The 26,415-nt window shown below is 41.7% G+C and overlaps 1 protein-coding gene across 10 annotated transcripts in view; it reads left to right on the forward strand.

Moving 5' to 3' along the window:
• Positions 1-26,415, forward strand: part of NTM (neurotrimin) — a 953,201-nt gene that overhangs the window by 813,054 nt on the left and 113,732 nt on the right. The window lies entirely within an intron of this gene.

The raw sequence follows: 26,415 nt of genomic DNA on the forward strand, positions 1-26,415 counted from the left end.
AGAGAATTCTGGGAAGAGGGGGATAGGACAAACATCCTAATCCAGCTTATAGGTAATAATGGTTGAAAGATAGGTGTGAGTGGGCAAAGGCTCTGAGCATGTGTGCCTGTGTGTGAGAGAGATAGAGGTGATATATATATATATATATATATATATATATATATATATATATATATATATAGAGAGAGAGAGAGAGAGAGAGAGAGAGAGAGAGAGAGAGAAATCAACACTAAGATTGGGTAAAGATCAGATTGGAGAAGTATAAATGCACCAGTCCTGAAGGTTTTTGGTTTATCTACTCAGCTAAGGATTTTATACACTGCCAACCTGAATGAAAAATGAATACTTTAAAATATTATAAGCAGATGAGATTTGCATTTTTGAAAAGCTAATTCAAAGTCATTTTGGAAGATGGTTTGGAAAGGGGACAAAACTGGCATCCTCCACTATAGTAATTTCAGGGGAACAGTGAGAATGGCCTAAGTTAAGGTAATTTGCCATGATGATAAAGAAAATAGAGAGTTGAATGATTTTTCATCAGTGAGAATCCATGGGACTTGGTGATTGATTGGTGTGGGGTGTAAGGCTGAAGAAGAATGGGAGATGCACTGACTGAGGGATAGTATAGCATAGTGGTTTAACATGTGGACTCTGAAGCAGACTGGATGTCTTAAAATCTGGTTGTTTGACTCTGACATGTGATTTCAGTTTCTTCACCTGAAAATGGCAAATGTTAATAGTAATGTAATTTTACATATACTTTCAGGAAGTTATTGGAAAATCTGACACTCTTCCCATACTCTCTTTAAAGACTCATGAACATCATTTTAAGAGCTATTGGAATATAAAGGAGGAACTTCTTGGGTTTAGTGAGAAAAGTGGTTCCTTCAATATGGGACTTCACATTCACTTTGTATCATGTATTCATAGACTAATAAATTATTGCATAATCTGTGAAGATGAAAGAGAATAAGACCATCTTTAAAGAGGATAAAATAGGGGCGCCTGGGTGGCTCAGTCGTTAAGCGTCTGCCTTCGGCTCGGGTCATGATCCCGGGGTCCTGGGATCCAGCCCCGCATTGGGCTCCCTGATCAGTGGGAAGCCGGCTTCTCCCTCTCCCACTCCCCCTGCTTGTGTTCCCTCTCTCGCTGTGTTTCTCTCTGTCAAATAAATAAATAAAATCTATAAAAAAAAATAAAGAGGATAAAATAATCCAGTAGAGAGATGTTGGTATTCAGAAGACAGAAGTTGATAGTCATGTTAAGTCAAACACAACTTTTAAAGAAGGTACTAAAGATTGATAGATAATTATTAAAGGCAGATATTAGCCAGGAAGTAGAGCAGCCAACTTCAAAGGGGCAAGAAAAATGGGGGGAAAAGTGTTTAAGACCTTAAAGGAAAAGGGCAAATGATAGAAATTTTATGCAACTGAACAGCTTCGCCTAAACAAGTAATTCTGGTCTGCAAGCTCATAGGTTCCCAAGCTCACAGGAGAAAGAAAAAGTCCTCTCAGACTTTTCTATTTCTGTCCTAGGCAGTTGGACATGAATACAAGGACTTGAGTTACTAATTTCTATGTCTGATACCTTTTTAAGAGTCACCATAGTTGATAATCCAGCTCCCCACCTCCACTCCCCTTATCCTTAAAAGATGAAAAATTAAAATCCGACAAGGCCGTGCCATCAGGTTGCCTTTCCATTGTTTTCTGCTGTTACCGGACCCAGGCACACATGAGCTCTTTCCAAGGTAAAGTATCAGAAGAAAAATTTAAAGAAGAGAATGAGCAGAGAGGAGAGGAAAAAAAATTATAAATTGGTTCAGCACTCTATGGATATGATCAATCATTCAACACTATCAATGAAGGCTACTTATTTTACTCGAGGAATGCAGGAAAAAGTTACAAAAAAGTGTAAGGTAAATTAACCTGTTCTTCTAAGAACACCACTAATCCCTTACTGTCAAATCCTTTGACATCTTTTCAGTATTCTTTCTGCTGAAATTGGTTCAATTGCTACCACTCTCCTTGATATTCTTTCTTTCCTAGGTTTTCATGAAACCACTCTCTACTGACTTCCACCCAGCTCTGACCCACTCTATCTCAGTTCCCTTTGCTTGATAACCTAGATCCTTCTCACAAATCATAAATCTTTCATTCCTCTGGACTCTAACTTTGAGTCTCTCCCCTTCTGGTCTTTCCCAGGTGATACTACTCAGTCTTGGCATTAGCATGGGGTGTTGATTTGCGAAGTCATCACAGTGTGCTCTGTCTCATCTCTTTTCTAAATTCTCAAATGATTTCAGGTTACCTAGTGAGCATCTTAACTTGTATGTCCTGCAAAGAACTTGAACTCAACATATTTCAAACTGTTCTTATTATCTTCTGTACCTTACTGGGTTCTTGGTTTCAAGCAACAGAGATTTATTCAGGCTGACTTAACAAAGTGGAATTGATTATACATACAATGTAGACCTCATGGAATTGACAGAGAGTTGATTCAAAAAAGGGAAAGAGGTCAATACACATACACAAAAATCACAATGAAGGAAGAGTCTCACCAGGGCACTGCAGCCACCACAACTAACATAGGCACCATTCTTGGCACCATCATGGCCCTTCTGACATGTCTGAGCATTAGACATCCCAAAAGGAATAAATTCCAAATGGTCCCTGCCTCTTTATCACTTGCTATCGAGGCAGAGTCCTTGACAAGAGCATTCAGTAGATAGAGACCAGTTGATATGCCCATTCTCCAGCTACAAGAATGTAAAAGCACAACTTTTTGACCTTATCAGATTTTATAGTGGACTCATACTATCAAGGGTTTCTTAAATATAGGAAAAGGGTTCAGATTCTGGGTAGTATTTTTAATGAATGACAAATTACCACTGTATATTTCATGAGCTAAATCTTCTCTTCAAGTGGTACTTCTCATCTCAACAAATGACACCAGCATACACCCGGTCAACCAAGCTGGAAACCTCAGTATCATCTGCATATTTTTATTTTTTCTTTATGGTATAAATCTATTTGTTGGTGCTATTTGTGTCCCTGTCTTATAAATCCATCTACCAAATATTCCTTAACTCTTTTGCACACTACCTTTTCCCCTCTTAGATCAACCCTATGCCTTTTTAAAAGAGTACTTTTAATATTTTCAAGCAATAATGAGGTTAAGGATGTTATGGGTATGGGCTCCAGTGTCACACCACCTGTGTCCAGATCATACTTCTGCCACTCAACTAGCTGAGTGACCTTAGGCATTTTACCTAACCTTGTTCTGTATCATACATGAAATAAAGTTAATAATAATGCCTATCACATGGAGTTGCTGTAAGAGTTGATTGAGGTGGTATGTTTAAAGCATTTTGAATGCACACAATAGACATTCAATAAAGTTAAAGTAATGCTCAAAGTGAAAAGTAGTGGTGGTAACTGAGGCAGTAAAGATGCTGATACTGTGGTAGTAGGAGTAGAAACTTCCTCTCATCAGTACTCTCTATAACATGCAGTCTATATTGCTGCCAGCATTTTCTTTCCAAAACATAAATTTGCTTTTGTTACTCCTCTGCTCAGAATTCTTTGATGGCTCCCATTTCCTGAGATAAATCCAAACTCCTTAGTGAGGCATATGAGCTCCTGCAAAATGGGCCCCTGGATTATCTTTCTGCCACTGTCTTCTACCACTCATCACTACCCATGTTACAGTAGAGGAACATGGATCAACTCACTCCCCAGCATTTCAGAGATGTTACTTTGAGCTTTCACACATGCTGTATTTGCTTCCTGTAACACTTTCCTTTGTACCCTAATACTCCCACATTTCCTGTAAGACCCAAACACACAGCATTTTACTTTGCATTCCCCCACCTCGTGTCCCTATCATACTTGACACATGCATCTCATGTGGTGGGACAGTACAGGATTTGTTGCATAGATCATCAACTTCTGCACTTACTGGGGTGCCCTTGTACTGAATGCTCCTGCTCTTTTCATTTCCATCTCTTTTATGTAGGACTGGCACATAGTAGGTGCTCAGGGAATGGTTATTCAACTATTGCCTTTATGAACACATTTGTAAGGACTCTTTGAAGACATAGAGAAGACCAGGGAGAGGTGTACCGACTTATTCCAGATGAGCACACATGTCTCACTGGCTACATTTGGCAGGGAAGTGAACAGGCAGAATATCTGAGGGCCTTGACTCCTGCAGCTTTGCTTTAATCATTTCCAGTTTGTGCTTGGCACCAGGCACCTTGCTAGAAATTTTAACAGAATACCGGGAACACATGGTCCTTTTTTCTGAAAGAATTTTCATTCCAATAGAAACTCTAGATTAGTGGACATCATACTTAGGGGACTCTGGAGCCAAATTTGCAATCATTGTTATGGGGAAGAGCCCAAGGACTGTGCATTTCCTAGTACAATACTCTAAATCAGAAACGACTACCTTTTTTTTTTAATTTTATTTTATTATGTTATGTTAATCACCATACATTACATCATTAGTTTTTTTTATTATGTTATGTCACCATATATTACATCAATAGTTTTTGATGTACTGTTCCACGATTCATTGTTTGCTTATAACACCCAGTGCTCCATTCAGTACATGCCCTCTTTAATACCCATCACCAGGCTAACCCATACCCCCCTCCCCTCTAGAACCCTCAGTTTGTTTCTCAGAGTCCATAGTCTCTCATGGTTCGTCGCCCCCTCCGATTTCCCCCCCTTCATTTTTCCCTTCCTACTATCTTCTTTTTTTTCTTTTTTAACATATAATGTATTATTTGAGAAACGACTACCTTTACAAAGACAGGTGCCATTTGAAGAGCTCCATGTTCCTTGAGAAAACCAAGACAAGTATATTTTCTCTAGATCTAAGAAGTTTTAGAAAGTTTGGATCCCTTTCCCTCAAAATAAAATAAAGTCACAAACCCCTACTCAAGCTAAGTGCCACTTTCTTTATTATATTTGAAAACAAAGAGTACTATTGGATGAGACCAGAAACAACTATTCAGGAATAATTTTCACAAAATTTAATTATTGAAAAACAATAATTTTATAAAAATGCATGAATGTTCTTTCCATTTGTAAAATATGCCACACTACCTAGAAAGCATTCCCATGGAATATTAAGTTCTAGGGACCAGGACTGGGAAAATATTGGTATGAAATGCTTCCATCCCAGTCTAATTCAAAAATAAAGGATTTTAGTGGGTACTTGGAAGTTATATATCAGTATCTAATAAACAAATAAATGCATAAGAGCAAAAGTATAGCACACTGACTTCCCTATAGTCAGGGCAAATGGTAGCAAGTTCTCCATTGCCAAATGGCAACTGCTTTTGCATTGGAATATGATGCTTACACCCCTTTAACCTCCTGCACTGGCACCCCTAACTTACGAGTTACTTGATGAAGGTTACTTATGTTACTTATGTGGAAAATCCTTTGATCTCAGCATCTCCTGTACATAGTTGAACTAAAATAAAAAACGTAGGGATTCTGCATTCAAATATTTAAATTATTTTGGTTTTTGGAAGGACTGGCTTTAGGAGTACCCATGGTTCTTCTTGCCCCATATCCTGTGTCCACCAACAGAAGATGGGAAATTCCACCAAAACTTGTGCCTCCTTGCTAGGGCCAGAGAAAAGATTTCCTTCCTTCTCCTCTACTTCGCTCTCTTGGAGAAAAAGGGTTAGGATGGGCTGATCCACCTGACCCATAGATCATTGTTTACCATTTCCAAAGGAGAGTTCTCTCCCAAGCTCATTTTGGACTCCCTGGGTTCCTGCAGTACACAGACAGGTGGAGCTCTGCTCTCTCTATTCAGCTTTTCCGCCTGCTACTAGACAAGTAGATCAGATTGGTTTTAGGCAAAGAGCTCCCTTACCCAAAGAAAATGAAAACACTAATTCAAAAAGATAGACACACCTGTATGTTTATTGGAGCATTATTTTTAAGCCAAGATAAAGCAGCCCAGGCATCCATCAATAGATGAATGGATAAAGAAGATGTGATCTATATCTATGTCTATCTATCTATCTATCTATCTATCTATCTATCTATCTATCTAGGAGTATTACTCAACCACAAGAAATAATGAGATCTTGCCATTTGTGATAACATGGATAGACCTAGAGGATATAATGCTAAGTGAGAGAAGTCTGATAGAGAAAGACAAATGCCATATGATTTCACTTACATGTGGAATCTAAAAAACAAAACAAATGAACAAACAAAAACAGACTCTTAAATACAGAGAACAAACTGCTGGTTACCAGAGAGGGAGAAAATAGGGGGATGGATGAAATGGATAAGGAGGATTAAGAGGTACAGACTTCCAGTTATAAAATAAATAAATCGTGGAGCTAAAAAGTACAGCATGGGGAATATAGTCAATACTATTGCAGTAACATTGCATGGTGACTACACTTATCATGGGGAGACCTGAGTAGTGCATAGAAACTAATATTGCATTGTATATCCACAACACTTCAATAAAAATTCCTCTTCCTTTGGGCCCTGCTACACCCCCAGTCCTCCTGTCCTGCTGGTAAAACCAGTATAGACCTTTGATGCCACCTGAAGCTTTGCTCCATCCCTCAGTTGTTAGTACCTGGAAGGAAGGACCACACAAGGATTAGCACCCTAAAATTTCAGTGCTGCATTTTTTGAATGTATGTTATTTGTAATCCCAACACATGAATTTGATGAAGAGTTAGGTACACATAGTTTTCTGGCAAAATATTCAGTTATAAGCAGTTGATCTTCAGTCAGGTTAACACACATTATTAATGCACTGTGTCACTGAACCTATGCTACACATCATCAGGTCAGATTCTGCATTCGGAGACAGCATTCTTATGAAAATGAACGGCTGTGCCTTGTGTTTTCAGCTCATCTTTTTTGTTGTTTTAATTTTTGTTGATTCGGGTTATTATTGTACTCTGCCTCAGCACTCCAGATTCTTTTGCTGAGACTGTTTATACATTGTGACAGACTTATGATGGTATCTGATCTGTTATTCTCCCAGTTCCTCTAAAAAAGTCTCGTGTCTGTGCTCAGTGGTATAGAAATAGAACTTTTTAGCAAAAATGGGAAACAAAACAAAAAACTCTAAGTCCTCCATGTTGGAAGCCTTTCCATGCTTAAACATCAAATTCCCTTTCTGTGGCCTTTACTCTCACTCCCTCCCCAGTATGTGGACATGTATGTGGATATGCACACATATGTGTGTATGTAAGTCTGCATGCAGATAGGTAGGCATGTATACAAACACATATGCAACACAATTTTTTTTTAATTTTTTTATTGTTATGTTAATCCCCATACATTACATCATTAGTTTTAGATATAGTGTTCCATGATTCATTGTTTGTGCATAACACCCAGTGCTCCATGCAGAACGTGCCCTCCTCAATACCCATCACCATGCAACACAATTTTTGCAAGAGATACCAAACCTTTTGTTGTTCCCTTTAATGCTCTCTTCTCACTTTTCTTTCTCTACAGAGGAAGTTGCCTTTCATCAGAGCATCGAACTGAAATAAGCTCTGCATTTATAATGCACATAGAGTTTTTCCAGCGCTTGTCTAATGAGAAACGATACCCAAAATTAGAGCTTGCTGCCTTCCAATTATCCCATTGCATATGATTTTGTTATACCACAAATAGTTATTTTCTTCCTTCCCCAATAGCTACATAAATGGGCCATGGTAATCTACTCCAAAACAAATGGCCAGGCATTGCTATTTTCGCTGTATATAGTAAAAAAAAAAAAAAAAATTATTATAAAAAAAAAAAAGAGAACAACAACAAGAAGAAGGCTCTCTTGTTAGTGTCTACTGGTCACAATCACCAAAGTAGGCTCCAGCTCTCTGGCATGGAAGAGGGTTGGAAGTTAGGTCTCCAAGAGCACGGCTTTTCTGAAATCTGGAAGACAGCCTAGGATAGGATAACAAGGTGCTGCAGGGCTTGGTAGCGTCAGTTACTTTTACTTGATTTTTGGGAGGCTTGTATTTTCTAATGTTGACCCTGCTTTCTGCACAGGCAAATAATGGGTCAAGGCACTTAAAAGCAGACAGCTGCACTGGACTTGATTCATCCTAATAAAAAATAATGGTCGCGCTTGCCTATTAATCTCTTTGCCACCCTAGAAATTGAGAGATTAGGGGACGTTGAAGTCAAATCTAAAATGTTCTGCTTTAGATGGTTAAGAGGATGATTGAAATCAATAAATCCCAGGCTTTGGGGAAGCCCAGATGATTCCAAATTTACTAAAGACAGAAAGAAAGAAATGCCAGCAGGAGCCTTTGGTGACCGCAACTTGACCACTGAACTCTGCAACAGCTCTCCTCTCACTGGGACCTCCTAGGAGGAGCCTAAGTTTTACTTGATCCCGTCTCATTATGATGTTCTGCCTGTGAGGAGCAGCAATCATAGTAAGGGCATGGTCAAGCAAATTGAAAAACAGAGCAGCCAGAGTTAAAGGAATCAGTCAGTGCCCGGCAGACCCATGAATAAATTAGTTGGTCTATTTCTGACAGCTGGGATCTCCTCTGTGGAAATCCCATCACATCTCAGGTTACACAGGCAGCCTCCTGTCTTTAGCTTGGGTCCTGTATCACGGCTTCTGGAGGAACCTGCAGGCCTCCTGAAATTCATGATGGCGGCAGCAGACAGAGACACCATCTCATCGTCTGCGTGGCTACTGCTTTGGACAGCCCGTCTTTCCCCCAACTCTGGAATGTTCTGGCCTTCAGGCCATGGCATCCCAACCATACTTTATATTCTCTTTTCCTTATTTATATGAAAACACTTTCACAGAAATTGCCTAATTTAGCTCTCACAAAAACTCTCTCAGGCAAAGCAGTCATAATAATCTCTATTTTATGCACGGAGCCAATAAGCCCTGAGACATCAACCCTTGGGCCCCAGTGTGTGCTGGGTCGAGGAGTCCTGTGGTTTCTCCCTGGCTCCAGCGCCCAGGACGCTGCTATGTCAGGTTCCCCAGCCGCAGGTCCCTGTGACTTCATGCAGGAGGTTCCGAGTGCTTGGATGATGGCACGTGGAATGCATCTGGGGTCACACCTTCAGAGAGGGGCGCGTGGTGCCGGCAGGGGTGTGCACATGACCTCTCTCTTGACCGCACGCTAGGAGAACATTGCGTGTCTCTGAATGCCGGCGTCCACACAGGCACCACTTCGCAGCCTCCACCGTGTGCTGATGGAGGCAGAGCCGGCGGGTCTGTGGCCTCGCTAACCTCACCAGGCAATTCCACGGGGAAATTTGCTACTTGGAGGACCTTTTCAGAGTCTTGCCTATCTTTCCTTTATCCTCACTGGGAAGGAAGTTGCTAAGATGATGTGAATTTTTTTTTTTTTTTTTTAGGCTTGGGTGCCTTGAAAAAACAAGATGAAATGTATAGAAGTACATTCAGCAGCACCATATCTGGCTTCTCTGCACCCACCCCTCCCTTTATATTTTTCTTAGCTGTTCTGTTTTAGTTAGCGCCAATATAGTGCTCCCCTCCCACATATCCCTTTAGGGTGAAATGCCTGCTCAGTGTGCCTTAGAAAGGCAGTATATTTTAGGCAGCCTGATAAAAGACTCTAATAGCCCCAGATTAATGCATTCATTCCTAGCCAATTGAAGGATTCATTACAGTGCTTAGGCTGAGGCTCCTCTCTGACGAATTTGCCCTGGGTAATGAGCCATTCAGCAGCTGCTACCCTGCACTGCTGGTAACCTGCAGAAGGGGGCAGTGAGATGAAACGGGCATAGGAAGAGTACAAAAGTGGGGAAGCTTCTGGCACCTCCAGTTGGACCAGGCGAGAGAGCAAGAAGGTGCTTGTGGACACGGCATCTGCCTCTGGAGCTGGAACTGAGAAGTGTCTTGTGGGGGGAATGTGAATGCATTTAGGACCACTGTGCCTTTTAAGGCTGAGAAGTGAGGTTCACAGCAGACCAAATATGACTCTGCTGTGAAAGTGAACCCTGATTGGGCAAGTAGAAGGAGAGTGATATGTGGGAGAAGCTTTCAAACAATTGTAACTGTCACAGAGTCAGAAAGTTAGGAGACACTCTTTACAAGGGTTGGCTAGTCCAGGGATTCTGTGGGGGGAGTGGGGCGGGAAGGTGATGGTGACTTTACCCTCTAGGGGATATTTGGCAGTTCTGGAGACATTCTTGATTTGTTTCAACTCCCTTCAGGGGCTAGGGGACTGAGAGGCTACTGGCATCTAGTGGGTGGGCCAGAGATGCTGCTAAACATCCTACAATGCACAGGACAGTCCCCACACAACCAAGAAACATTCGGCCCCAAATGTCAATAGTGCCAAGGCCGAGAAACTCTGGCTAGCCCCAAACCCTCCTATCATGGTTGAGAAAGCCGAGACATGGCGAATGGTGATTGGCTCAGGGTTACAGGGTAGGAGGCCTGAAGAGCTAAGAGGGGCAGGAACTTGTGTCTTTTCTCTGTCAATGACATGCCCTTAGCTCTGGGAGGCCAGCTTTCCAATTCTGCACTGATAGGTACTTTTGGAAATAAAGTTGTTCCTTCTCCTCCCAGACTCCAGAGCACCCTTCCCAGCCCACATCTCCAGTAAAAAAAAATTCCATTGCCTACTTTTATGAGCTCCTGCCAGTCCCTAACCACTTTGGTCTAGGCAGATCTCTTTGGGGGGTAAGCTTATTATCTTTGTTATGCATTTTAGAAGTGGATGGTGTTGCTGATAAAAATAGGAATCACCAGCAGAGTTAGCGCCAGACATTATAAGATGCTGTATGTGCAGTGTTGTTGCAAACAATTCCCCATGAGGGTGGAAAAGAGACCCCTTTCCCATACACATAACCGTATCTCACAATTATTAAATATTGATTCATTTCAGCAGGGGCCTGTGCCTGATTTCAAATGAAGGCAAGTACATTAACTTGTGCTAATCTCATCTAGACCCATAGCATTGCACCCTTGGCTGTCTCTGCTGACCCACTCTCTCTGATTGACAGCGTAGATGGGATCCGATTCCTTTACCCACCACTCTGACTCTAGAAATAAGCATATATGAGTTTATATCTGGAATTATAGGATGTGTGGGATGTGAGCACTAGAGCTTAATAAAAGAGAAAAGAAGCCTACATGATGATAAATAGCAATTACAGGGAATTAGATTAGTATCAGTGTCTGGAGTAATCGTAAACATTTTCTGGTGCCGATGTTTGATGGCGCTGGGGAGGTGGGGCGGGGGGAACAGGGGGATGATAGAAAGGAAGGGAGGCCAAAGATAAGAACAAATATGCAAGTCCATAGTGTGTGCTTAATGGAACTGAGATTTATTTTTCTGTGTGTCTTTTTAAGCCTCCAGATAGATCACAAAAAATACAGCCAGCCAGAAAAGAAATAGCCCAAATGTAATTTAAAGGACAGCTTTTTAACCAATACTTCAGCTTGGAGACACCTGTCCTATGTTCCTTGAAGATGCCCAGCTCAGGGGAGGAGTATTAAAGTTACTGATTTATCTTCAGTAGCACAGACCTATTTTTAATTTATTGCCTGGTGACAGATTTTTTGTTTAGCTTTTCTGTGTTACTCAACATAACCTTCTCAGTAAAAGAAGAGCAGCTCGTAGGCCATTGTTTTCTTTGATGTCCTAGTGCCCTAGAAGAAGGCACTGAACTCGGACTTCTCAAAAGCATGTTGACATTTTCTCTGGCTTCATGACAAGCAGCAAATTTCATAGTAGGAAATATGGTTGTTCTGCCCCCCTGATTCACAATAGAAGTGTCTGTGTGTGTGTGTGTGTGTGTGTGTGCGTGTGCATGCACATGTGCTCACAGACCACCGGTGTGGCTTTTGGGGTGTATGGTGTGGCCATAACAGTTTAATCATTCCAGTATCAATAGTTAGGCCACAGAACCTGTTGCCAAAAATATCTATTTTAACACCATGGAGCCACAGGGAAGAGAATATGTATGATGTAGTTCAAACATACAAATGAACACTCAGTTGTTGTGCCCCTACTATTTACAAGGAACACTGATCCACGCTGGGGGATATAAAAGGTGAAGCACAGAACAGAAATAAAAATAATATAGATCTTTCCTTCTGAGTCTCGTATTCTAGTGAGGGTGCTAGGTGCTTATACCATTTACTAAAACAGCATATGATATGCTGTATGAGAGGGTTTGAACAAAGGGGCACAGGAAGACAAAGAAAGGAACAATTAATTCTGACCAGGGGAGTTCAGGTATTCCTCAGAAATAAAGCAGAGTGCCCTACTGTATGCTGGGCACTATTCTAGGTGACAGGGACAGAATGGGGAAATGTGGATAAGGTTCTGTTCTTGTGGGCTTCACATTCTAATGAGAAAATGTAAACGACAAATGCCAAACAAATTATGACTTTGGGGAATGGATGTGTGCCCCAAGATAATGCAAGCAGGGTAACCAGGTTGGGTAGGAAGCTGTCTTGCATGGCACGGTCAGGAAGGATGCACAGTAGGTGACAATTGAAATAAGAACCAAATGACAAACAACTAACCATATGAAGATCTGGGAAAAGAGCATTTCAGGAAAAGAAGCAGAAATCGCAAAGGCATGAGGGAAAAGCCAGCTTGGCACCTTCAGGGAACAGAAAACAGGTCAGGGGACTGGAGCGGAGTTAATTTTGGGCAAAGCAGTCCATGGAAAGTCAGAGCTCCCCTGGGACCTGCGATGTGAGAGACACAGGCATGAACTTCAAATTTCACTGCAGTGAGGTGCCTTTAGAGGTTTTTAAGCAGGGGTTGCAATCTGAATTACGTTGTTTTTAATCACTCCAGTTGTGATGCAGGGAATGGAATGTCTATGTCAGTGGTAGAAGTCAGAGGACCAGAAAGTTGGTGGACCTGGGTAGTAAGAGGGAAGAAAATGAGAGCAAGGCAGGGTGAGGGTTATTTTTGAGATAAATCCAACAGGACTTCATAATGGGTGTGGAAATCGAGATAAAGACAGAAATCACAGGTTCCTATGTCTTTGTCCCAAACAACTAAATAGATGATGATGTCATTAACTAAGATGGGGTAAGTAGGAATCCAGAACTCTGTTTGAGACATAGTAAGTGAAGTTTTCTATTGAACAATGAAATAAAAATGACAAGTAGGCCAAATCGCTATCCTTTATTGAGCACACACTGTATGCACCGTATTGTTCTTAGCTCTTTATACACTTGAACTCATTGAATCCCCAGGATAGCTCTATGAGAAGGGTAATTATTAGATCATCTTTTCTTACAGAGGGAGAAGTGAGGCTCCTTGATGTGCACAGATAGGTTAATGTTGTCCTGAGTGCGCATGTCTTGCATTCTAATGGGGAAGGGCAGATGTTGGCATGAAGACCATGCAGTTGTATTTCCCATAGTAAGCCTTGGTCAGGTGGTCTGCACACCTCAGTACCGGGAGAGCAGAAATCCCTGTCTGAGTGATGCAGGAGAGCAGATGGCCCCGTGTCAAGATTCATTGACATCCTGATGGGCCCAATTCTGCCTGCTGTGAGCTGATGAGGTCTCGAGAAAGAGAGTTATTGTCAAATTCCCAACTTGCCCTTTTCAATATAAAGTTCACTTGTAATATATATATATATTTTTTTTTACTCCGGTTGTTAATGCATTTTGTTCTCCAGAGTGCGAGAGACTCAGCTTCCTGTGTAGCCTTTAATTAGTTTCTGGATGATGACATCTCCACCGAGAAGCAACTGGTTGCATCCCTCCAGTCTCGGGGGGAGATAAAAGAATCTAATAAAGACATTTGGTATTTCTAGGTGATGTGTTTGACAAGCTTTGTATTAACAAGAAGTCATGTTGGAACTTTTTTCTTTCCCCAACTGCTTCCCTCACTTGCTCCAGCACTGTGACATTTCACAGGGGGATTAACAGAGCCATCACAATCACGGAGAACTTGTAGCTTAAAACAGACCAGCCTGCGTCTCCGCCCCCTGTGCTGGAGGGGAAAAGGCTTCACCTTGATCTGTTCGCAGACCTTAACCTTTATAAGGGATTTAGTGGCAATAAGGCCTCAGAACAAGAAATCAGTTTAAAACCAACTGACAAGTTACTTTGGACAGCAATGGGGCCAGTGGACAGCTGTGGGGCTTCAGGATTCAAGGCCAGATAATGAGATGTTTCTTGCACATGCCTAAATTATCCCCGAAGACCATGGTGACAGGGAGTGTGGGTATAACTCATATTTTCATTTTGGCATAAGTGATAGCAGTGCTCAGATGGAGAGAGGCAGAAACTCCCCCAGGGCTGTCTCCTTTCCTCTGAGTTCAACCTTGCACGTACTTGAGGAGAAAGATAAGAGCCTGTGGAGAAGCCATACCAATACCACAGTCAAGGCTGGGGTGGGGAGGACTCACCACAGCCTCCCGACTGCAGCCAGCAGAGTCCCCCACTGCACACGGTTTGATAGCCCGTGTATGAGTGCATAACTACCACTGCTTTTAGGCAATTGGGAATGAAAACGGAAGATGCCACCGAGGCAGCTGAGAGTCTAAGTGAGCTTGGCACCATCGGCAGCCAGCAGATGGGCAGCTCCAGGAAGCAGACTTCTGCAGGGCTGAATGTGGGACCTCTAGGAGCCAGGGGCTCCATCTCTGCCCCCTTGTCTCCAACTGACCTGGATGGGACAGCCTGGAGAGGGGAATGGCCGGTACCCGCCCACCTGGGCAGCTCTTAAGGGCAAGAGGAGAGTATGCGCGAAGAGAATCGTTGCCAGGAGTCCAGGAGATTGTGATGACAGACACACTTACATATGTGGTTACTTGTACTGTCACAAGATGGAGAAATGTGAACTCAGTCCTGGGGTTGGGTGACAGCACTGAGCGTTGTAGAAAGACCATTCCTCTCTCCACAAGGTGGGTTTCTGAGCAGAAGCAAGAACACCCAAGGGGCAGAGTTAGCTAACCTCTTCCTAAATTTGGAGAAAAAGGACCCCTATTGACAATGAAGTGGCACCACAGGAACTGTAGGCTCCTAAAACTGCAATGTATCTGAAGAGTTTCTCCAGCTAAGGCTCGGGGTAGCCAGCCTTGCCCTGAGCCTGATGGGGTCTGTGTCTCGTTCCTCTAAAGATCTTTAGGAGCTTATGCGAAAAAAAGTCTTGCTGGAGGAGGGGATAGCTGATAGGGTCTGTGATCAGAGCAAAGTGGCAGACACAGTTCTATAGCTTACCTTAACTGGCCACTTGAGTTTCATAGACATCAGCTGCATTCTCCGTTTAGGAAGACAGAGACATAGCCGGATGCCAGAGACCAAGGGAACAAAGGAAACTGCTTGGAGAGGCTTTGTGGCAGGCTCTGGCTGCTGGTGAAAACAAGAGTAGACAGTTCCTGGTGGGCAGGAATTAGAAGCAGGGGGCATCAGAAACATCCTGCCAGCCGCCACCTTGGAGATGCATGTGAAGAAAACACGCGTGTCAGAAAATGTCACAGGTGTGCTCTAAAGAAATCCTGGTCAGCGATTCCGGGGTGGATTTTTACAGCACACAATTATGCTGTTTACCACTAATTGATTGAACTCTGCATTATCTCAATCACAATAGCATTCATTTGTGGAATGATTAGCAGTTCACTAAGTGATTTCAATTATACCTACATATTTCATTTGATCTCCAAAACCCTTTGAAAGAGGTGGGGTCTGGGATCTGCCACTTTCTAGGTTAGTGGCTTTGAGCACACTGTTAGCTATTTAAAGCCCCAGTGTTTTGCATTAAATCGGAAAATACATGACAAGTACCTAGTATTTATTAGGTACTCAACAAATACTAGTTCTCTTCTATGAGGAATAATAATAAAAAGTAATATTATCTTGAATTTCCCTTTTTATTCATGTCATTATGTAATTGAAGCAGATTATTAATTGAGTCCCTTTTGGATAGCATTATTTTAGTTTTTGAGGACCTCTAGTTTGTGTAAAGCTTAGCTGATTTTTTTTAGGGACACTTTATTAATGAATTGCAGTTGTCTGATTTCCTGTATGTGACCTTGAGTTAGTTGTTTAACTTCTCTGATTTTTGTTGTCTTTATTGTGCAATGGGGATAATGGGTACGAATTTCCGTGAGGATTTAAAAGGAAGCAGTGAATGTCAAACTCCAGCAAAGTGCTTAGCATAGCTGGTGTTCAGTGGCCCTTCCCTTCCCATTCCCTCTCTCCTTCCTTTATGACCTGGTCCCTTAAAATCTGGTCCTGCTTGGCAAGTGGAGCATGAAGGCAGTCATGCACATTTAACCCAAAGCAAGTGCTATTCTACTAGAAACTGGTTAATAACCAGTCCTGTCTGGATGGCAGGTCCACATCATGATTAGCAATAATACCCTTATGTTCCCACATTAAACAATTGATGAAGAGAGGCTTCTTAGCAATTTCTTGGATGTTGCCAAATATAATGGAGCACTTACAGTTACAGGTAAGTTGCTGTGAAATTCAATTTACACTAATATGCCCAGAAGCAGGAAAGCATAGAGTGAAGAATGCATGGTGTTTATTTTATTCGCCTACGTCTCTATCAGGAATGACTAAACTGGGTCAGGAAGCAGAGCTCATAAAAACTTCCTTCCACATTTCAGCTGATCCTGAAAGGAACAAATTCCAAACTTCAGAACCAGTGGTTTATGACTAATCCTGAATAAATCACTAGCTTTTCTCTCAGGGCTTCATGATTTTCCAGCCAACATGAAGGGTTTTAATATGGAGAGAGAAAAAGAATGAGATGTAAGAAGTGACAAAGGGTTCTGGTAAAAGAAATAACAGTCTGCCTGTGCTTTGTCATTAAGAACATTTTCAAACTATGATTTGGGATTCCGAATGTCTGTAATCTGACCTTTCCCTTCTGGAAAGTGGAGCCAGCAAGCACACTGCCAGCAAGGAAGTGGGGTCCTGTTGTACATCCCCACCCCAGGTAGCAGCCTTCGTTCTCACCTAAAGATATGTTCGTCTCCGAACTGCTAGCTCACCTGCAATAGTGGGTAGCATCCACTTTGGTGAAGGATGGGGTCCCATCTCAACCTCGATACTGAAGCACCTCCCCCACAGCTCCTAATGTCTGTATTTATCTTCATAGTGGCCTCTAGAAGTACACATTTTTAGTAACAGTAATAAATCACATTTGAATATTACTTTACGTTTAAAATGTGATTTCTCAGTTTTGTCTGATGCATAGAACATCTATTCTGAAGAGGCAAGATAGTAACATAATTAAACTAATCAGTGAGTTAGATTATTTGCATGAGTTTATGCAGCTAGTAATTGTTGGGTCTGGTCTCATCTTATCTTCTGATGCAAAGGTTAGGGTTCTTTTTATCAAGGGATGAAAAGTCCCACAGAACCCACAATATTGGAATGTGCATTCTGTTATACAAAATATTTTTTTTTTTCATGGAGGTTCCTCAAAAATTTAAAAATAGAGCTACCCTATGACCCAGCAATTGCACTACTGGGTATTTACCTCAGAGATACAGATGTACTGAAAAGAAGGGCCACATGCACCCCAGTGTTCATAGCAGCAATGTCCGCAATAGCCAAACTGTGGAAAGAGCCGAGATGCCCTTCAACAGACAAATGGATAAAGAAGATGTGGTCCATATATACAATGGAGTATTACTCATCCATCAGAAAGGATGAATACCCAGCATTTGCATCAACATGGATGGAACTGGAGGAGATTATGCTAAGTGAAATAAGTCAAGCGGAGAAAAACAATTATCGTATGGTTTTGCTTATTTGTGGAACATAAGGAATAGCATGGAGGACATTAGGAGAAGGAAGAGGAAAATGAAAGGGGGGAAATCAGAGGGGGAGACGAGCCGTGAGAGACTATGGACTCCAAGAAACAAACTGAGGTTTTTAGAGGGGAGGGGAATGGGGGGATGGGTTAGCCCAGTGATGGGTATTAAGAAGGGCACGTATTGCATGGAGCACTGGGTGTTATATGCAAACAATGAATCATGGATCACTATACCAAAAACTAATGATGTAATGTATGGTGACTAACATAACATAATAACATATATATATATATATATATATATAAAATACATAATATGTAAATATAATACATAAATATATATATTACTGAAAAGAAGGAAGAAGGAAAGATGGAAGGGAGGGAGGAAGGAAGGAAGGGAGGGAGGAAGGAGAAAAGGAAGGACAGAAGATAGAAGGACAGACTGACTAGTCTTTTCAGTCCAAATAAGTCAAATAAGGTCTCAGTGGACCCAGCAGTGGATTTGATTGATTATTTCTCTGCCATGGTGGAGCGATAGCTAGGAACACCTGGTTGTGGGAAGCAGCAGCTACGGTGCTGCCTCAGATGAAAGCCACCCAAAAAGGCTACAGCTCCCTGCCTCAGCTCGCAGTAGTGGAAGCTGAATGTGAGGGTGCTGGTTAGGAAGTGCTGGTGATGGAGTGGGGGGGAAGAAGAGATATTTATGCAAATGTGGGAAGGTCCAAGAAATATACTATTGAAACCTCCCCTTCACTCTTCTGACAGAGAATAGCACCATATACAAATGAACAGAGAGGGCTCCCTTTCCCGAATGTACTGTGGGCATACAGGTATTCACGCAGAGAGGTAAAGGGGAATGATGGGTGAGGGACCGATGAGTTCAGCAAGCCCCAAAGGTCACAGTGTTGGGAATCTGCATTCCGCTGGACTTAACTCTCCATATAAAGACAATATATCTTGGATCACACAGAATCTACATTCAGGTCCCACTGTTGACACTTACTTGAATAACTGGGCATATTGAAAGAATCTCACTAAGCCTTAGTTTCTTCATCTGTAAATAGGAATAGTAGTACTGCCTTATAGAATTCTGTCAAGATTAAATCAAATAATGGAGTCAAACTCCCTGTAAAATATCTAATGCACAACAGAGATTCATAATGTGTCAGTGCCCCTGTGTATGTGTGTGTATGTACTTGGTGTCTGTTTCCACATGCTTTTTAAAAAATTTTTCTATCTCATATAATCCCTCATTAAAAAAAAAACAAAAAACAGCCTACAACTTTGCAATTTTAGGTTGTATGTCCTTGAACAACTTTCTTGATGCCTCTGCAAATAATTATCCTTATCTTTAAATGTAGGAAAGGAAGCAATTAGATTGACCAACACACCCCATTTGCCTGGAACTTTTCTGGTTTTAACACTGAAAGTCCTATGTTCCAGGAAACTCCTCAGTTCCAGGTAAACCAGGACAGTGGTCATTTTAGAAATAGTTTCTTTGCATAAAGCATATATGTAAAACATCTATTATACAGTAGGTATTTAATAAATAGTAACTACCAGTATTATTATAGATGCTGAGAGTCTTTAGGGGTCATTTCAAGGTCTTGAGGAAGGTCATTCCTTTCAATTTATTTGCATTTCCAAACAGTCTTATAAAAACACCCTAAGTCATTGATTCAAAAAATATTTATTGAACAGCTGTGCCAGACATGATGGTATGTGCAGAGCACTTCAATGAACAAGATGAGCACCGTAGCTTACATTTTATTTGGAAGAGGCAGGCAATTATGCAACTGTCTGGCCTGGGAGGTTCCACTTTAGAAAAAGTGATCAAGGAAGGCTTCATAGAGGAGCTAAGATTTAAAGAATAAGACAGAACCAGCCAGGTGAAGAGCAGGGAGAAAGACAAGCAGATGGATCTGAGTCAAGGAATGAATGGCTTGTGGTGTATCAGGAGGAAAGGGAGCCAGGGGAGTGAGAATAAGAAAGTGCCTTGATGAGAACAGACAGAGAGGCAAGGTCTGGTTCATGAAGGGCTTTTGACATCAAAGAAGGAGTTTTCATGCTCCATGACCTCTCCTCTCTGTTCAGTCTAGATGAAAGAAAGAAGGTCCTAGATCAAGCATATTTTACCATAGCCTGACTCCATTGTTTAACAACTCAATTTTGCACTAGACTTTGCCCTGGTCCATAGTGGCCAGTGTAAAAAGATGGATTAGTTCACAAACCAACATCTGCTTGATTGCATCTTTAAGAGATTTTTGATCAAGATTGAACATTTATGCACCAGGCTATTGACATACACCTGAGAGTCTCTGTGTAGGGTCCAGAAACCAGGAAAGTTAAGGCTGTTCCAGATTGGTCCTTTTAGTACTGTAAGGAGAGAGGTCCCAAGGCCTTGGCAGTGAAGGAGCCCTTGCTGTGAAAACCATCCTGAGTTGCCGTGGACATCTCAGATCTTCGCTAAAGGGAGGAGGCAAGAGGAGAGTGCCACTGGCAGTAAAGGAGGCCATCTGGGATGCATAGATCTGCATGTGTCATGCAGAGTAACCTGGTCCAAGCAGCTTATGTGCATTCCCAGCCCCACAGGACTGTGCAATGCTTAATAAAGCATCTTAATTTGGATTTAATAGGATATCTACTGTGTGCTAAAAACAGCAAATTGCTATTTATTAATGACATAATTATTAAAACTTAACACCTGGGCAGTGGAAGCTAAACCAAGAGTGAAGAAGTTCCCTAGAATACTGTTTCAATAATTATCTTATTTAATTATTTACACTTTTGAATTAGAATTTAATAAGAGCCAGATTAAACCTTAACATAATGTATTAAATGTAGAACTGTATTCAGAGTGTGGCTCACTGGGCTTCTGCCTTCCTTCCCAAACATAACCTACTCACTTCTTGGTCTTCCTGTTTCCATATTGGTGTGTTCTCTAGATTCAGAACTCTAAGTCAGCAGAGATGCCACATACATGTTGGTGGAAAAAAGCTAATGACCGTTTTTAAGGAACCATGAACTCCTAGCACATCTCATTGAACTTTGTGGCTTTGGTTCTCACTCCTCTGCTGTTTACTTTCAAACTGTATTCTGGGAAATTGCCCCAGACCTTTGATGGTATCACTGTAACTGCTGAAAGGATAGATCTGCCTGCATATCCTTGATAATCTCACCATCAGAATGTCTGAAACAGAATCAAACTCATCAAAATAATGTCCTCCCCTAAAGAAGATCTTCCTATAGCATCCTGGGATCTGCTAGCTCAGCCATCCAGCTGCTGTTGAACAAAGTGGCATTCATATTTGACTCCTTGTTTCTATTTTCCCCATCCCAGGAATCATCAAGCACCTGCACATTTTCCTGGACATTGCTCTCAAATCCATCCTTCTGTTTCTATCTTTATAGAGCTAGCAGTTTAATCCATGCCTTGAATATCACTCTAATATAGATTAATATATTTGACTTTAATTTCTGTCTATTCCATTCCCTCTGACACATTGTTACCAGATTTATTTTGCTTAAAAGTACATTAAAAATAATAGCATTTTTTTCTTAAAAAAATAATTCCAAATGCTTGCCATTGGCTATAGGATAGAATGAAAATCTAGGACCTAGTCATTCAGGCTGTTCCATACTTTGGCTTTCGCTTACCTCATTGATGTTATATCCCATTCTTCCTTGAGTCAGTTAAAATTTATCAAGCATCCATTCTGTATTGACACTATATATATGTGTTTGCCAAGCACACACAATATTAAAATGCACTTATTGAGCACTTCACATTGCTAGGAACTCCTTTAAGTCCATTTTATAAACTCACTCCTTAAATCCTCAGAAGAACACTGTGAGGTACATGAAATTATTTCTTCATTGCATAGATGAGGAAGTCAGGCACAGAGAGGTGAAGTGATCTGGCTAAGGCTACCCAGTTTGAACACTGTTCAGCCAGGATCTCAACCACAACTCTCTTTTGTTTTTGAGGTAAATCAACTTTGCATCTTCACACATTTCATGATTTCTGCCTTCCCTTTTGTGCCCATATATTCCTGTCACACTTGAAGCAACTTCACTTTCTCAGCCTTTATGACTGTTTTTTTTAATTTCCATATGGTATTCAGAATAGACTCGAGAGACGAGGCAAAGCCACTCTGACGCTCCTACTTGCTATGATCCTCCCTCTTCCTAACTTACAGAGCTTAATATTTGTACCACTCATTTGACATTCAACCACCCACAATTTTGGGGACAAATTTTCTTTATTTTTCAACTCTCTGGGATGTTTATACACAGTGTTTTCCCAAACAGATTGTAAGTTCATAGAGGGCCAACCAAATTTGTATATTTCTGCATGTCATTCATATACCTACAACACAGCTGTGTATCTAGGAGGTGTTCATTCAATGCTTGTTGAATGACTTTTGGCACAAGCTCCTTTAGCAGCTATTTGTCCATTACCAATTATGCCTGGCCACAAAAACTCTTAATAATAGTATTCTTCTTGTGTTGTCTCCTTTAACTACAATTTCTTCCCTCTTCTCTTCAGATTCACTTTTACTTATCTTCTTGAGCTTAGTTTATGTGTCATATATCCAAAAATCTTCCATGACATCCACCTCTAGACTGGCTTAAGTATCTATCCTCTGTATTCCCTCAACATCAGATCTATTCCTCTACGTCACAATAGATTAAGGGGATATACTTCTTTATTTTATTTATTTTTGGGAGAGAGCGCACAAGCATGAGCGGAGGTGAGGGTTAGAGGGAGAAGCAGATTCCCTGCTGAGCAGGGACTCCCCACCCCTGCCCCGTGATGCAGGACTGGATCCCAGGACACTGGGATCATGACCTGAGGTGAAGGCAGATGCATAACCAACTGAGCCACCCAGGTGCCCTAAGGGGATATACTTCTGGACCCATTTTTAATTTCTAGACTGCAAACTCCTTGAGGACAAGGGCTGTGTCTTTTTTAGTGTTGAGTTCTTAGTGCTAAGCACAATGCTAGTATATGAAATTGATCAATGAGTATAGATGAAGGAAGGGAAGGAAGGAAGGGAGGAAGGAAGGAAGGAAGTCAAAGCAATCTTAATATGTTTCTAACAGCCTGCATAATGAGAAGAGGTAAGATGCAGAATGTATCCATGGAAACAATATAAATATATAAATAGCCCTATCTTAGTTGACCAGTTTTATGAACATGAATTAGCTAAGGCCACAGTGCATCCTTATCAATCCAATTTAATTTTAAATACTGACAGTGTGCTAGCACTTGCCACCTAGAAAAATGATACTTTTAATCCCCAGCATCTTAGGCACTATGCCAATTTAGTTCTGATAATTGGGATTGCACCTCTGGTCAAACAACCTCAGCTCGATGCCATGAATGGTCTGCCTTTCAAACTCATCCAGGGCCATTTGCCACCTTTGAGCTGCACTTCTGTTCAGGATTGAAAGGACAGCAAGCATTTCTTCAACTTCTACTTCATAAGTTGGACGCTTTCCAATTGTTAGTGGAGGGAGACAATTCTAGATGATTCTTCCAAGCATGAGGTGTGATTGTCTCATTTAATATACTTACTGTGCTGACAGCTCTGGCCCAAAACACCTTCTCTTCTACTTGGGGACTGTACATTGTTCTCTAGTGTATGATTAGCAGATTAGCTATCATGTAAGAAGCCAGGAAAATGAACTCCCAGTAAACCCTTCCAAAGCAAGAGTAATTCATTACCCAGCCTGATTTCCACTTAAAATGTACTTTAAGCACACTTCCAACTACAAACCCTAAATCACCCTGTGTTCACAAAGTCCATCATTTTTTATTTTATTGCATGGCATTGGCGTGACATAATCCCTTGCAGAGCATCTCAGAGTGCTTTACAGATCAATAAATTACTTACCTGCGCAGTTGAAGCAGCATCTGCAAGGCCAGCACGGTCATTATGCAAGCAGCCTGTCCTCCAGGAAGCAAGCAAGCTCTGTGGGTGCCAGCGGTGGGTGGGGGCAAGGGCCAGGCAAATGTATGGGTTGGGGGAGTGGTGGTGCAAGAAATGACTGTTCCAGTTAAAACTCTGAATAAAATACATCAAGTTTAAATGATTTTAACACTAAGAGCATTTAAGGGTGCCTGGGTGGTTCAGTTGTTAAGCAACTGCCTTCGGCTCAGGTCATGATCCCACGGTCCTGGGATTGAGCCCCACAACGGGCTCCCTGCTCAGCGGGAAACCTGCTTCTCCCTCTCTCACTACCCCCTGCTTGTGTTCCCTCTCTCGCTGTGTCTCTCTCTGTCAAATAAATAAATAAAATATTTTTTTTAAAAAAAGACTAAAAGCATTTAAAAATTTGGATCCTTCAGACAGTCAGCAAATCAAGTGTTCAGTCATTAACTCATCAATTAAATTTCTGTCCTAGAAAATTCAATCTAGCTTTTAAACTGGTATAGCCATAAAATTGCAGTGTTATGTCTTAGGAGTCCTGGATCATAGAACAAATGGTCACTCCCCAGCCCTTACCACATTGACTCTCCTACCAAATAATTGTGAGAATGCAGGTGTATGTGCAAACACACACAGACACACACACACATACTCACACTGCCTCACTGTCTGATGCTCGATATGGATTTAAATCTAAAAATGATTAAATGGTGTTTACTTTATGCAAGACACCCTATTCAAGACAGCAGAAAATAAAAAGAAGAGTAAGACTCTTGCTCTGTAGCTTATATTCGGATACTTTATAGCATAGAAGAAAGGTGAGACTGAGGTAACATAAGCAAGTTTATTTTAAATGCCTTGGAGGAGGCTATGGGATCCCCAGGAAAGAGAGGTCGCATCTTTTTAGAGATATCTAGAAGATGTTATGGAAGGGGTGGTAACTCAACTGTACCTTGAACAGTTCCAATAGGTATACATGGTTGGGGAGAAAAGCCTAAGTGACCAAAATCAGCAACAAGAGCATGGGGATTAGGAACCAAAATTGCAACACATGCTTATTAATGAGTGTTCTCAGTTGGCTGGAGTGTAAGAAAGGGGTGGGAGAAAATATGCAAGAACGAAGGCCAGAAGAAGATACTGCCATGATACTCCTTTTTCATGGAGAAGAAAACTTAACACAATCAGAAGTTCAAGTTGAAGAAAGGCCATCACGGAAATTTCCAATCAATCTGATTTCCACCTGAGGGTCATCCTCTGGCCTTGGGACAGGGAATAAGGTCGACGTTTAGGTTTCCTTGGATCTCCAGCAGGAGAGTTGGCATTGTGTACTGGGTGGATGATGTGCCTTGGAATTGCACACTCTGATGGCTCAAATGGGGGCTTATTCAAGGGAAGGACCTCATATGAAGAACCCTAAGTGAGCTGGGTGGAGGGGCCACTTAATTTGTAAAGAACTAAGGTGTCAAAACTAGTGTCCATGGGCTGAACTGATACGTGTTAGTGATCCAGTCCTGATGTTGTTACGAACATGTAGCAGGCTGGAAAGTGGTTCCCTTGAATACCATTATAATTCCATTCTATAAATATTGGTTCGGCTTTTGCTGTGGCTATAAATATGAGTACATCATGGCTCAGGCTGTCAAAATGTTCTTGGTTAGTGGATGAGAGACGCTAAGCAAATAACCAAAACGTAGTAGGATAAGTGCCAAGAATTATAGTCTGGGAGCTCAATAAATGACATCCTTGCTTTATACACCAATTGGCAGATAAGACAAATGAGCAGTCATACTTGAACTGAATATCACATTCCCTGGGGGTAAAGATGGTACTAGAGAATTAGGCTTAGAAGTGCAGCAACAAGAAGCTTCTAATTTGGATCCCCAGGATGAGACAAGTGCACACAGGCAAGTGCTGGCTGTCTGTGGGGTCTACAGGTCCCCGTGGGTTGCTGTCCCTGTGAATCATATATGAGGAGGACCGCAACAGAATATAGGTTCCTAAGAGAAGCCTGGTTCCAAAACGAAAGACTGAAGGAAGCAGGGGTCCTACTCCCAATTTTACCAATTAGATACATCCCTCCCCTCCTTGGGGGATTAAATTTAGGGTGCAGAAGGAAAAGAGACCAAGTGTGTTATGCCTAACTGGTGTGCCCTCTGACTCCCCACCAGGTATGTGTAATGTACTCTGGGAACACAGATGAGAAGCAGCGGTAACTTAAATTTGTGGAGGACAGAGAGGAGTAGGGGTAGGGAAAGCTGCAACAACGTAGCATCTGATTTGGGCCTTAAAGGATGACTAGAAGTTTTGCAGGAAGGACATAAGGAACAATACAGATCCTGAATGTGTGACGGCCAGGAAGGACATGGCGGGTCAGGGATAACAGGGAGGGTAAAGAAAGGGGGGATGCCTGGGAATGTCAGTGGAAACACAGATTGATGCTTGATTCTGAACAGTGCAGTATGCAGGGTTGAGAAGCTTGAGTATTTTCAGGTAGGCAATAGGGAGCACCTGGAGGTGTTTAGGCAGAGATATGATAAAATCAGAATTGCATTATATAAAGAGGACTCTGAATGCAGTGTGGAGAATGACTCGTGGATGTGTGTCGGAGGTGGGTGGGGGTGAGAGTGGAGAAGGAAGCGGGTGGAGGCTAGGAGAACAGTTCTTGCAATATTGCAGTGGAATCCATTCCCATTCAGACTCCCTGACTCTGTGTTTAAA

Source organism: Phoca vitulina, unplaced genomic scaffold (genome assembly GCF_004348235.1).
Source record: "Phoca vitulina isolate PV1807 unplaced genomic scaffold, GSC_HSeal_1.0 scaffold34, whole genome shotgun sequence".
Taxonomy (NCBI): Eukaryota; Metazoa; Chordata; class Mammalia; order Carnivora; family Phocidae; genus Phoca; species Phoca vitulina.